The sequence below is a fragment of the Colobus angolensis genome, unplaced genomic scaffold, assembly GCF_000951035.1.
Source record: "Colobus angolensis palliatus isolate OR3802 unplaced genomic scaffold, Cang.pa_1.0 Scaffold220, whole genome shotgun sequence".
NCBI classification, from domain to species: Eukaryota; Metazoa; Chordata; class Mammalia; order Primates; family Cercopithecidae; genus Colobus; species Colobus angolensis.
In genome coordinates, this window is record NW_012115378.1 from 2,722,882 (window position 1) to 2,734,203 (window position 11,322).

An 11,322-nucleotide genomic window follows, 5' to 3' on the forward strand; every position below is an offset into this window, starting at 1 on the left:
ATACTCACCAGGGAAGGGAAGAGTTCTTGGTTCCCTTCTGGAATTTACTTCTCTCAGGTCAACAGGTGTTTTTCTTTTTTTTTTTTTTTCCTGCTTTTCTGCTTAGAACAAACATGGACTTTCTCTTTGCCCCCTGCTTCGATCACTTCCTATCTGACAGCAGCAGTGGAAGTGCTATAACCAGCCGACAGTGGGCATGAGAGGGGACTAAGGATGAAACTGGGCTTCCTGAGAGGGAGAAGTGGAGCACGCACCCAGGGACACTTCCCGCCCAGCCTGATGACATGTGACCAGGGGCCGCCAAGGAAAGCGTGCCCTGAATGCCGAGATGAGAGAATGATGGGGTCCCACCATCCATGGGAAATGGGTGGGGGTCTGCGCAGAGGCTGGAGGTGCAGCCTAAGAAGACCGACTCAAATTCAGCTGTTAAAGATCCCCCAAAGCATCTGAGACATCATCTGGGGTGCAGCACAACAGAAGACTTTAAGCTGGGGCCAGAAAGAAGACTATAGCTCTTCTCTAAATAAACGAATGGTCTGCCCCAAGCCTTCGGGAAGGAGAATGGACTATAGTGACTGGGGAAAGTTCTCTTTTCAGGCTAAGAGATCTGGCCAGCATGTTTATACTGAGAAGGCTGGGGAGCTGGAGGACAATGGAGTGGTTCCTGCAAGAGTCACCAGGGAGGCTTATGCAAGCTATACAGCAGTAAGGGGTTGCTGGAGAAAGCAGGATCCTGACTCCCTGCTACCCATTCACGTGCATCCACATGATGGGGGTTTGGTCATGATCCACCGAGCACTGGGTATGACTGAGATGTCCAGAGCAGATGAAGAATGGCCTAGGAACCACTGCAGTATCAGCTGCATAGAGTTATTGTGACCTTTTACAACAGCTATTTTTTTTTTAAAAGAGATCAGTGAGTACAACAGGCTCAGAAGGGCAACACGCTGTTAAGCATGATGCTGTGTATAGCACATGCCACTACTACTTGTGACCAGGTGTGGGAGGACGTCACTGCCGAGAGCCAGGCTGTCCAGCCTTAGAGAAATAAGCTGCCGCTATAATGCGGAGTGAGCAGGAGAGAGAAGAAAGGGAAACCAAACACCACGGAACATCTGTCCAATTCTGCACAGTGTGTTGTAATAATCTCAAAAATACAAGCCATCTTTTCCATATAACTCAATAAATATCACTTTGCTGTAAAAGAATTATTTTGGAGAGACTTCTTTTGGTGAAAAGCTTCAATGCTAGAACTTAGAATTCATATTTCATCAATTAATAAAGAAATTTCAAAGCTTCAGGATACATAATTCAGAAATTTATTTTAAGCTTTTCAGTTAAGCGGAAAGTGGGGTGGGCACATTTGTTTCTTGTTTTTGTTGCACCTGCTAAGTCAAATAACAAGTGAAAGTAAATCTAAAGTTAGAAACCAAGGTGAAATGAATGATCCAGGAAGGGATACCATCTGTCAAAGGAAAAAATAAAGAAATAAAAGAGGCAAAGACTTGGAAAGAGACTAAGAAAATGTGCAAATATTAGTTAAAAAAAATAAGGAATGCTTTTAATTCATTAATGTTTCCTCTATGAATTGCCATGGTTTAGCTAAGGTCAATGACAAGAAGGGCCCTTGTGTTAAAGAGGGAAAATTCTTTATTCTGGAAGATATTGGAGTCATAGATTTTTCTGTGCTGTTATTCCAGTGTCTACTCCAGACTGCAGAACCATGATTCTCCCTTGCAATTATGCTCCTATTAATAAGGTCTTCACTTCTAGCCTTACAGCAAGTGTGTGGCATGGTGCAGGGCCTTGGAGCTCAGGGCTGCACATCTGAAGTTACCGTTTAGTAGGGATCTCCTAGAGTGAATGACAGTTTTGTGGCTGAAACCTACACAAAGAGGAAGAGGAATGAGGCAGGAAGACCTGTACCCAACCAGACCCTCTTTGGACTGCAGAAAACTGATGGCAACATCTCGGGGAGAGTGGCTGCCCACCAAAGAGGACCCTGAGAAACAAAACAGCATAACCTGGGAAACGGGCTACATGGGGGGCAAAGGACATGGTGACAGGGCAAAGTTGAGATGGTGTTTTCCTTGAGTGAATGTCTTTCAAAACTAACAACATACTGTGTAGTTGTCTGACACGCTGATGGAGGAACACTGCTGGGCCCTGAAATCCTAGCTTTGAATCCATTTTTTCCCTTTAGTATTGTGAGTAGAGGGAGACACTGACCTTATGTTTTCCCCCATGACACAAGTCACCGTCATTATGGCTTTCATATCAAGTATCTGTTTCCCTTTGTTCCAATTATTTGACCAAATTTATGTTCAGAGGTTAGACTTGCAAACATCAAAGCACCACAAATGTGTGTGACATCTAGTGACACTGGGTTGAAAAATGCCAATATAAATACCATATATCAAATTACCATTGTTTCACACCAGGATAAAAAGAGGGGTGGTGGCAGTGGTGTTGGGGTGGGAAAGAGTTGTTCTGGAAAGAAATGAAGAAAAGAGCAGAACCAATCTCAAGCAGCCAAGTGGTGAAGTTGGATGTATGTGACCCTATGATCTCTCGGGTAGGCGGCCAGAGGGCCGTCCGCTAATACACCTTGGCAAAGAAAATGGGAACCAAGCGCAGTGGCTGGCATATGCAACAGTGCGTTGATGGTAACGGCAGATTGGGAACAACTGGTTTCTGTTGAGCTTGGGGCCACACATGTTCCAATTCTCCAGAAGAAACGTTCCCACGCACAATGGAAGTGTCAAGAGCAGCCGGGGCGGGTCAGTACTCTTCCTGCTGCGGGGGCTGCTGGTCGTGGGCTTGCTCCTCTGCTTCCGGCTCTTCTGTGTGGCCCTCCTGTGGGCAAGGGAGAAGTGTCAGCTGAGATAATTGACTGGGAATGGGGCCCTGCAGCGTCCCAGCTCCCTGCCACTGCCAGCATGGCGGCTCAAGGCTGTGGAGGGCACCAGGCTTAGTCAGACACAACTCGCCATGCAAATGTCTCCCAGCTTCTGGTGGCCGATACACGTGCAGGGACACCTTAGCTTCTCCATGGATCAAAAAACAGATCATTCTAGAAAGCACAGTCATCAGGCTTCAGGCACCCAACTATTTTGTTTCTGAAGGAAATCTTCATAGAATACATGGCATACTTTCCTAACCTTTGTAACAGAGTAAACCAAACACAGTGACCCTAGAGCATCATGACAACCATGAGTTAAGCTGCTGTAATATAAAAGCAGCACCCCTGGCCTCTGTGGTATGTTGGGGGTGGGGTGTCACTTCTCACTAATGGATAGGGATGTGGGCTTCTGCTCCATTTCCTAGTCCCTCCCTGGCTGTCATTCTTCTTGCTCCGTAGTGTCCGCCTGAAGGAGACCCTTTGTTATGTTACTAACCTGATGTAGGCTTAGACACTAGAGCAGCAGTGTTAGAGGCTCCTAGGCTAAGGAAAGGACAGCAGGCACATTTCATGGGTTGCCCCAGGCAAGGAGGCCCCTCCTAACGAGGGAGCTCAGCAGCTTTAGCTCAAGGACTTTGGGACGTCTACTAAGACTGCTTGGGGCCCTTTTGACTTAACTGAGAATCAGATAGGTGAGTTGCTCTTCCCACTGTTTAGAAATAAACAGCCCTATTTATTCCTTTGCCTAACCCAGTGAAGCCCGTCATGAACACCAACTCCAGGAAGCACTAGCCTCACTCAGCCATATCTGTACATTCATTCATTTTCTGAACTCACACAAAATATTTGCTGTTTTTCACCTTAGCTGACGGAGCATGGCTAATCAGAGGAGTTCCCTGTTCCCTCAGGAAGGGCACACAGCTTCTGTGATGCAGTCTGGAGCATGTGCTGGGACATACAGAAGTGCCCATGCCTCCCACACCTGGCATGCTGACTCCTGAGCACTGAACTGCCCAAGCCCTTCCCTGTCTGTCGGGCCCCTCTTCCCTGGAGCTTAGGACAAACCCATCTTTAGCCAATTCAAATATGGCATGATCATCTCTCCAGATCACTGCTTCTCTCTTCTCCTGCAGCATTTATTTTCTTCCTCTGCTATGACACTGATTTGGAATCTTGTCTTGCCTCTTTTGGCCCCATCCACTGGATGCTGAGGTTACTGAAGTCTGGGATAGGATTCTTGGTGCCACATCTTTCTTATGTAAGACTCAATCCATGTTGTGTTGAGAGGAACAAATCGCAGTGGATTCAAGAATGAATGACTGAGACTATCAGACTATCAGCCAAGGTCACAAGCCACTTATTTTCCGAGAGCCAGTAAGTGGAATGTTAAGGTCACAACATGGACTCAAGTTCACATCCCAGCTCTGTTATTTACAGGCTGTGTGGATTTGGGCCTAGAACTTAACTGCTCTGGGCCCAGTTTCCTCTGTACAGTTTCATCTGTAAAGTTGGGGATAAGAGTATCCATGTAGGAGCATTTTCAATGCATTTCATTAATCAATGAATCAAAGGACTCCTCGAATCCAATAGAGGAGATAATGAGTTAAAATAGATAAAGTGCCTAGAAGAGTGTTTGGCACATTGTGAACAGAAATGTGAGCTGTGGTTATTATTTCTTAGTGGGAAAACTCTGGAATATATTCTAGAAGTGCAAGTAATTTTTTAAAAAAAGTAACCCTTTCTGTGACAACCAACAGTAGACAGTGACATTGTGTTGAAAACTTGGGATAAAATCTGGCATTGTCTCTTACTGTGCCGACAGGCCCCTTATTCAGCAAATGTGAGCTCTCCCTACCCCATGACCTCCCTGTGTTCACCACGTAGAACTGGCTCCACCTCTGGAATGTTAGGCCCAATCTCTTGCTCTCTCTGACCACATCATGTGTCTTCCTGACCCTTGCACTCCTGGATTAATTGCAGGTGCTCTTTGACCTCGGGGAGATCTCAGAGCCCTGATCCCCTCTTTACTCCCCTTCTGCCGGATCGACCCCAGACGGCTAGGCATCACAGCAGCTGTGCTCTTGGCGCTTCCTCTGCACAATGCTTTACCCTCTGCCTGGCACATGTGAGGCTGGTCCTCTCAGCTCAGAGTCAGTGCCTCACCGACAGTGTGGCCATACACGCTCGGGGAGCAGGAGAGAACTTCTTCCTGGACCAGCGCGGGACAAGAAACAGTTACTGGCCTGCCTAAGCCAGTGCTCTCCTCTTATCCAGGGGAGAAGAATGAAACTAACATTCACGGGAGTTTGACAGGAATGGTGGGCTGGGAACTCCCAGCTGTCTGTCCTGCCACATGCTCCTCTAAATTACGAGAAAGTCACTCCTCCCTGAAGCCTCTCTCACTGCCTGTACCCCCGAGTTAATGGCTTCCCTCTCCAAGCTTCCGATCCTCGGTTTCTGCTTCGGTGGGAGGGCGCACCACAGTCCTGCATGTGTTCCTGCTGGGTGGCTGGCTACACATCTGTCTCTCCGGCCAGGCTCTGAGCCCCCTGCAGTGAGTTATGTTGTTTTATTCAGCATCCTAACTCTTGAACGTGAGTGTGGTGTCTTCCATATTGTATTGCTCAAACTTCAGTTGGTCTAAAGTATGCTTTTCTTTATATAATTGTTTCTGTGCATGTTAGACTGCTGAAAAGATTTCAGAAATGAGGATCTGTTTTACATTTTGCAGAAATTCTCGTTTGCTCACGTCACAACCAGGAGTTTATTGTGGGCTAATGGAGTTAAAGTTGAAAGACCTAGATTCAAGTAATCATTGAGCCTGTAACAAACTAGAGGGCCAGGAAGCCACTAGGCTAGGCCTCCTTTCCAAACACATCTAACAAGACAGCAGTTTTGCTGGCCTTGTCTGTGGCTCTGAGGCTTCCAGATGCCCAGGACAGCTGCTCCTCATGCAAACCCAGCTTCAGTCTCAGTCACAGGACCCCTCTGTGATGTCATGCATCTGCAGGAACTGTGGACCCCAGACAGCTCTCACTGGGAAATACCAGCAAAGCTCCCAATTTATCAATGGATTGCTCATGCTTGGCATGCAAGTTAAGGCAGTCTGAGAGTCTGGCAGAACACATCTGTAATTCTGAGGTGTTACAAATGACAGCTGAGAGTTCACAGCCCACACAATGCTACTGCAGGCTCACGGGAAAAAACAATCTTTTTCTATGCCTTATACAAGAATGAAGAACTGAAACCCATGCCTAAGTAGGAGGCCAGGCAAAACCTATACCAAATATAAGACTAATGCACCAGAGCATCACTTAATAATTCTACTATGTGCGCATCAATCTATTCACATCTTTCCGTTTAGCTGTGAGTGATTGTAAGAAGACTATCATTCTTTAGTTTCCTTACAATCATTAGATAGAGAGGCAAATTGGAAGATGGTATTGAAGAAGGCTCTTGGCCACTGTGGGAGGAAAATGGGGGCAAAGGAGAGAGGAAGGCCCATCAGGAAGCTCCAACAGCTCCTGGCTTCCTAGCTATGGGAGGCACCACCCTGCAGCCTTGTCTCCTGCCACCATGCCAGCTGTGGCTGCTGGTCTTTCTTCTCTGCTTTGCTCATGCAGTTTCTCCCTAACTTAGCTCTATAGCTGTTGATGTTCCCAGTCGTCCTGTAACATCCAACACAAATGCCAACTTTGCTGAAGTCTCTGTGTGGTCCTCCAGGCAGCTTTTATCTGCTCCCCACGCAAGTTTATTTGTGTCTCCATTATCACATTTGTCATCATCTGACACATATTCCAGTTAGTCATGTCCCTGTCTGTCTCCCTTACTGGGACTGGAAGCTCCTCTGAGGTGGGGTTGGGTCTTTTTCTATAGCCAACACTTAGCCCAGTGATAAGAGGACCTCCAGTGACAGAAGCACAGCCTGTCCCTGCAGGAAACAAGTAACTGTTCATAAGCTGGTGCCCTTCAGCTGACAGAATCCACAGGGAGCAGGCAGCCAATGCCTCAGCCCAGACTCCTGTGGCTCCAAGCTAAGTATCAGGGGAAAACATAATGAGAATAAGTATCTGCTCTGGAAACTTCCATTAGGTTTCTACAACTGGGAATTGAACCACCTCTGTTATTTTCTACTCAAAACTCCCACCTGGATTTTCACATCTTCCGCACATCATGTTCTGGAATGGCTTCAATATAAGAATCAGAGGCCAATCATCACCAAATAAAAGTGTTAAGTAATCACTCAGGGGAAGAGATCTCCCCAGCAAATACTCCTACCTCAAATGTCAAAGCAAAGCATGTCCATCTATGTTTAGCTGAACAGCACGTGCTACAACCTGGCCTTCTATCTCCAGGAGGGCTCTGGGAAAGGCAGACAACCAGGCATCTGTGCCATCTCAGTTCTGTACACACAGCTGTACCAACAGCATCACGAACAAAGTGCTGGCAGTTCCTCCCAGATGCCATGCACATCATCCCTGCACATCATCCATCCACATCATCCCTGCACATCATCCATCCACATCATCCCTGCACATCATCCCTGCACATCATCCCTGCACATCATCCATCCACATCATCCATCCACATCATCCCTGCACATCATCCATCCACATCATCCCTGCACATCATCCCTGCACATCATCCCTGCACATCATCCATCCACATCATCCCTGCACATCATCCCTGCACATCATCCCTGCACATCATCCCTGCACATCATCCATCCACATCATCCATCCACATCATCCCTGCACATCATCCATCCACATCATCCCTGCACATCATCCCTGCACATCATCCATCCACATCATCCCTGCACATCATCCATGCACATCATCCTTGCACATCATCCCTGCACATCATCCATCCACATCATCCCTGCACATCATCCCTGCACATGGGTGCAAATCTATCTATCACCCAAGTGTAGGGCTGGCCAGAAAACAGGACACAATGTCAGAGGAAAGCACAGTGGGGCAAAAGCAGGATTCCCAGAGATGGGGGCAGTGGTGTATGGTGGCATCGTAACCACTAAGCACATTCTTTTCAAAACTGATGCTTTGACAGACCATAGACATAGGGGAAGGTAGGCGAGGGTGCAGCTTTAAGAAGGCTCACTCCCCCAGAGTAGGACTGGCTATGTGCCTCTGGGTGGTTCCAGAGAAACCAGATTCCATATTCTCAGGGAGAAATGAAAATGCTTGGAGGCTTTACGATATCGAGGATGTTTTCTTGGACCTATGGCAGGTGGAGTGCTGGGGGGCAGAAAGGAGAGTATCTAGCTGCTCCTGAGCCTCTTGGCACAGTCATGCATGCACAGGATATGGAAAGCACCCAGCACGGCATCCAGGCCCACTGCAGTCTTCCTTTGCTTTCTGCATAAAAACCAAGGTTTAAAAAAATGGGTCCTGTCACATTCCAGACAAGGACACCTGGCATATTCCAGATCAAACGGCTTACTCTCTGTAGAAAACTCAGTATAGCCTGATGTGTCTCTTTTGGAGTTTTACAGACACAAAGTTGCAATAAAAATATCCTGGAACTAGAAAAATTAAGCCAGCAACTGCATTTGAACATCTTGCTCTGGTAACCCACACATGCAATTTATGTTAAGGCTGTTTTCTCTGCCAGATTCAACTGCCTGGTTACTCTGAGTAATTCTCTTCTTGAATTTTGGGTACTCCCCAGCATATACTTACAGGGCAATGCCTCTGTCTCTTCCCCTCTCTCTTCCTTCCCTTAAATCTATTTGATGATGTCAGCGCAGTGCCAGAGATACAACAAAGTGGGTTTAAAAAAGTTACAAACTGGCTAGAGGAAAACTGAAGTTCTTCGTGGATGCTGATTTAAAATCAGATGACTGCCCAGACAAAGGGGCCACAACTAGGCTTTTGAAAGTGCAAATCAATAAAACGAGATAAGGGGAGTCATTTAGAGAAAACCCAGGTAAAAATTTGGAAACTTTTAGTGTGTTCAACTGAAGACTGTCAAGTAGACAGTCAATGTTGAGGCTTTCCCCAATTGGTACTATGTTCATTTCCTCCCTGCTCCATGGTAACCAATACTCGGCGAGGGAGGTAACATAGTCCTTATGATTTTAGCCTCTGAGTTAGATAAATCCGGGTTCAAATCCTAGTGCTGGAGCTTATTAACCATGAGCCATTGGGTAAGTAGTTTCAACTATAAAATGTAGATAAGTAACTACTCACCTCACAGGGATGTGGTTAAGATCAGAAATCTACGTAGGACATGAATACAATCCCTAGCACATACTGAATGCTCAATCAGTATTAGCCATTACTACTGTCATAATACCATTTAAAAGGTGGCTCAGACTTGGAGAAGGGAGAACATAAACTCAGGATTCAGATTTCAGGGTTCAAATGGAAATTATTCTGCTCCTAGACTTGGGAAAATTATTCAACCTCTCTACTGCCTTAGTTTCCCTCATCTGTACAATGGGATGACGACAATAGCTAACAATCCTAACAGGATTCTCTAGAGAATTACAGGAGCTAATAAGCTAATAAACATCAAGCCTTAGGCCCTTCTACTTCAAACCCCAACCCAGGTGCCTCAGAAGAAGAGGTGTCTGCTAAACTTATTATTCAGTCTGAATGAATGATGAGGCCTTAAAGTGTTATTTCTTCTTTTTTTGGGGGGGGACAGAGTCTCGCTCTGTCACCCAGGCTGGAGTGCAGTGGCCGGATCTCAGCTCACTGCAAGCTCCGCCTCCCGGGTTCACGCCATTCTCCTGCCTCAGCCTCCCGAGTAGCTGGGACTACAGGCGCCCGCTACCGTGCCCGGCTAATTTTTTGTATTTTTAGTAGAGACGGGGTTTCACCGTGGTCTCAATCTCCTGACCTCATGATCTGCCTGCCTCGGCTTCCCAAAGTGCTGGGATTACAGGTGTGAGCCACCGCGCCCGGCCTAAAGTGTTCTTTCTTCTTGGGATGCCTGCATTTTAGTTGCATGTACATTGCAGGAATTGCTCTCTGAATCCACATGGTGGCAAGGTGGTGCTGGGATGTATGTGTGTGGGGGTCGGGTGGTGACGGGTATGGCAGAACAGAAACTGAGTACGGTCATCTAGGTAGACCCCCTGGAAATCGCACCCAGGAGGCAAGAGCTCTTGCCTGAGGCTGTCCACCTATCCTTAGCCGGGAATTCAGTGGACCTCTCCAACACTTCATTTGGAGTTCACTGTCAGACAGTGCTCCTGCCATGGACTCCCTCTTGGGACAAAATCTGGCATGAGGTTAGACTCAGGGTTTCCCTCGTTTGAAGTGCAGGGCTGGGAAGAAGATTCGATCCTGCATGCTGGCCTTATTCCCACTAGCAGGCGTTATTACAGACAGCAGCGCCATTCGCTCAGCCTCACGGTGCTGTCGAGACCTCAGCTGATTTAGCCTCAAACAAGCTTGTGAAGAGAATAACCATAGGCCATCTGGTGCTTACAGAGGGCAAGCACTCTGTACACACAGGACATCATATATGTGGCGCTGTGGCAGCTGCAGACACACTACAAATCAGTCTCTGGTTTCGTCCATCAGATCTGAAAATACTGAGAACTGTATTCTATGAAGCCATCATGGAAACCAGGTGGATTCTCGGGGCTTCAAATTCTGAGCTACTGATAACCAAGAAATAATTTAAACCAAAATATTTGGAAGAAATGAAAAAAAAAAAGTGGTAGAGAGCTTCCAAACCACAGATACAGTGCCTTACAGTTTAGGAGAATTTCAGTGCTAGTATTTTGAGGCATAAATGGAGTAAACATTTGCCTGGGATTCAGCTGGAATAAGAAAGCAAACGTGCTGATGGCTTGCTACGTCCTATAGAGATATCAGCACATACAATTCCACTGGAGGCCCTCAGAACATCACAGGCCTCCAGCCCAGAGACTGGGACGCTTCCACTAGCATCAGCCCGACATAAAAGAAGCTGGACACCCCAACCCCTCAACTTGGCTCAGTGGAAGGTGAAGCCACATCGGGCTCCCACCCCCGCCTCTGGCTGCTGGGCCTCTCTCTCCTGCCACTGGCAGACCCGGGGTGCCTTGCCTCAGTCTCTGCCATGCATCCTGCCCCCTTCCTCTCCTTGCTTCCTAGATTCTTATTCCTCCCCCGTTTCTCACATCTGCTTTTCATCACAGGCTGTGTCAGCACAGCCACATCCTGGGTCTCCATCAGCACTTGTGAACAGCAACTCTGGTGGCAGGTCCTCCCCATAAAGGAGGTGTGCATGTGGCTGTCCCACAGCTCTGGTCTGTCCTGGCAATGAGTAACCAAGACAACTAGCTACGAAGTAAAAACAGTCAGTTATGGGCCTTCTGGGGCTGGGAAAAGCATCTAGATTATTTTCTCCTTTAACTACACTCCGAGAGAGAGAGAGAGAGAGAGAGAGAGAGAGAGAGA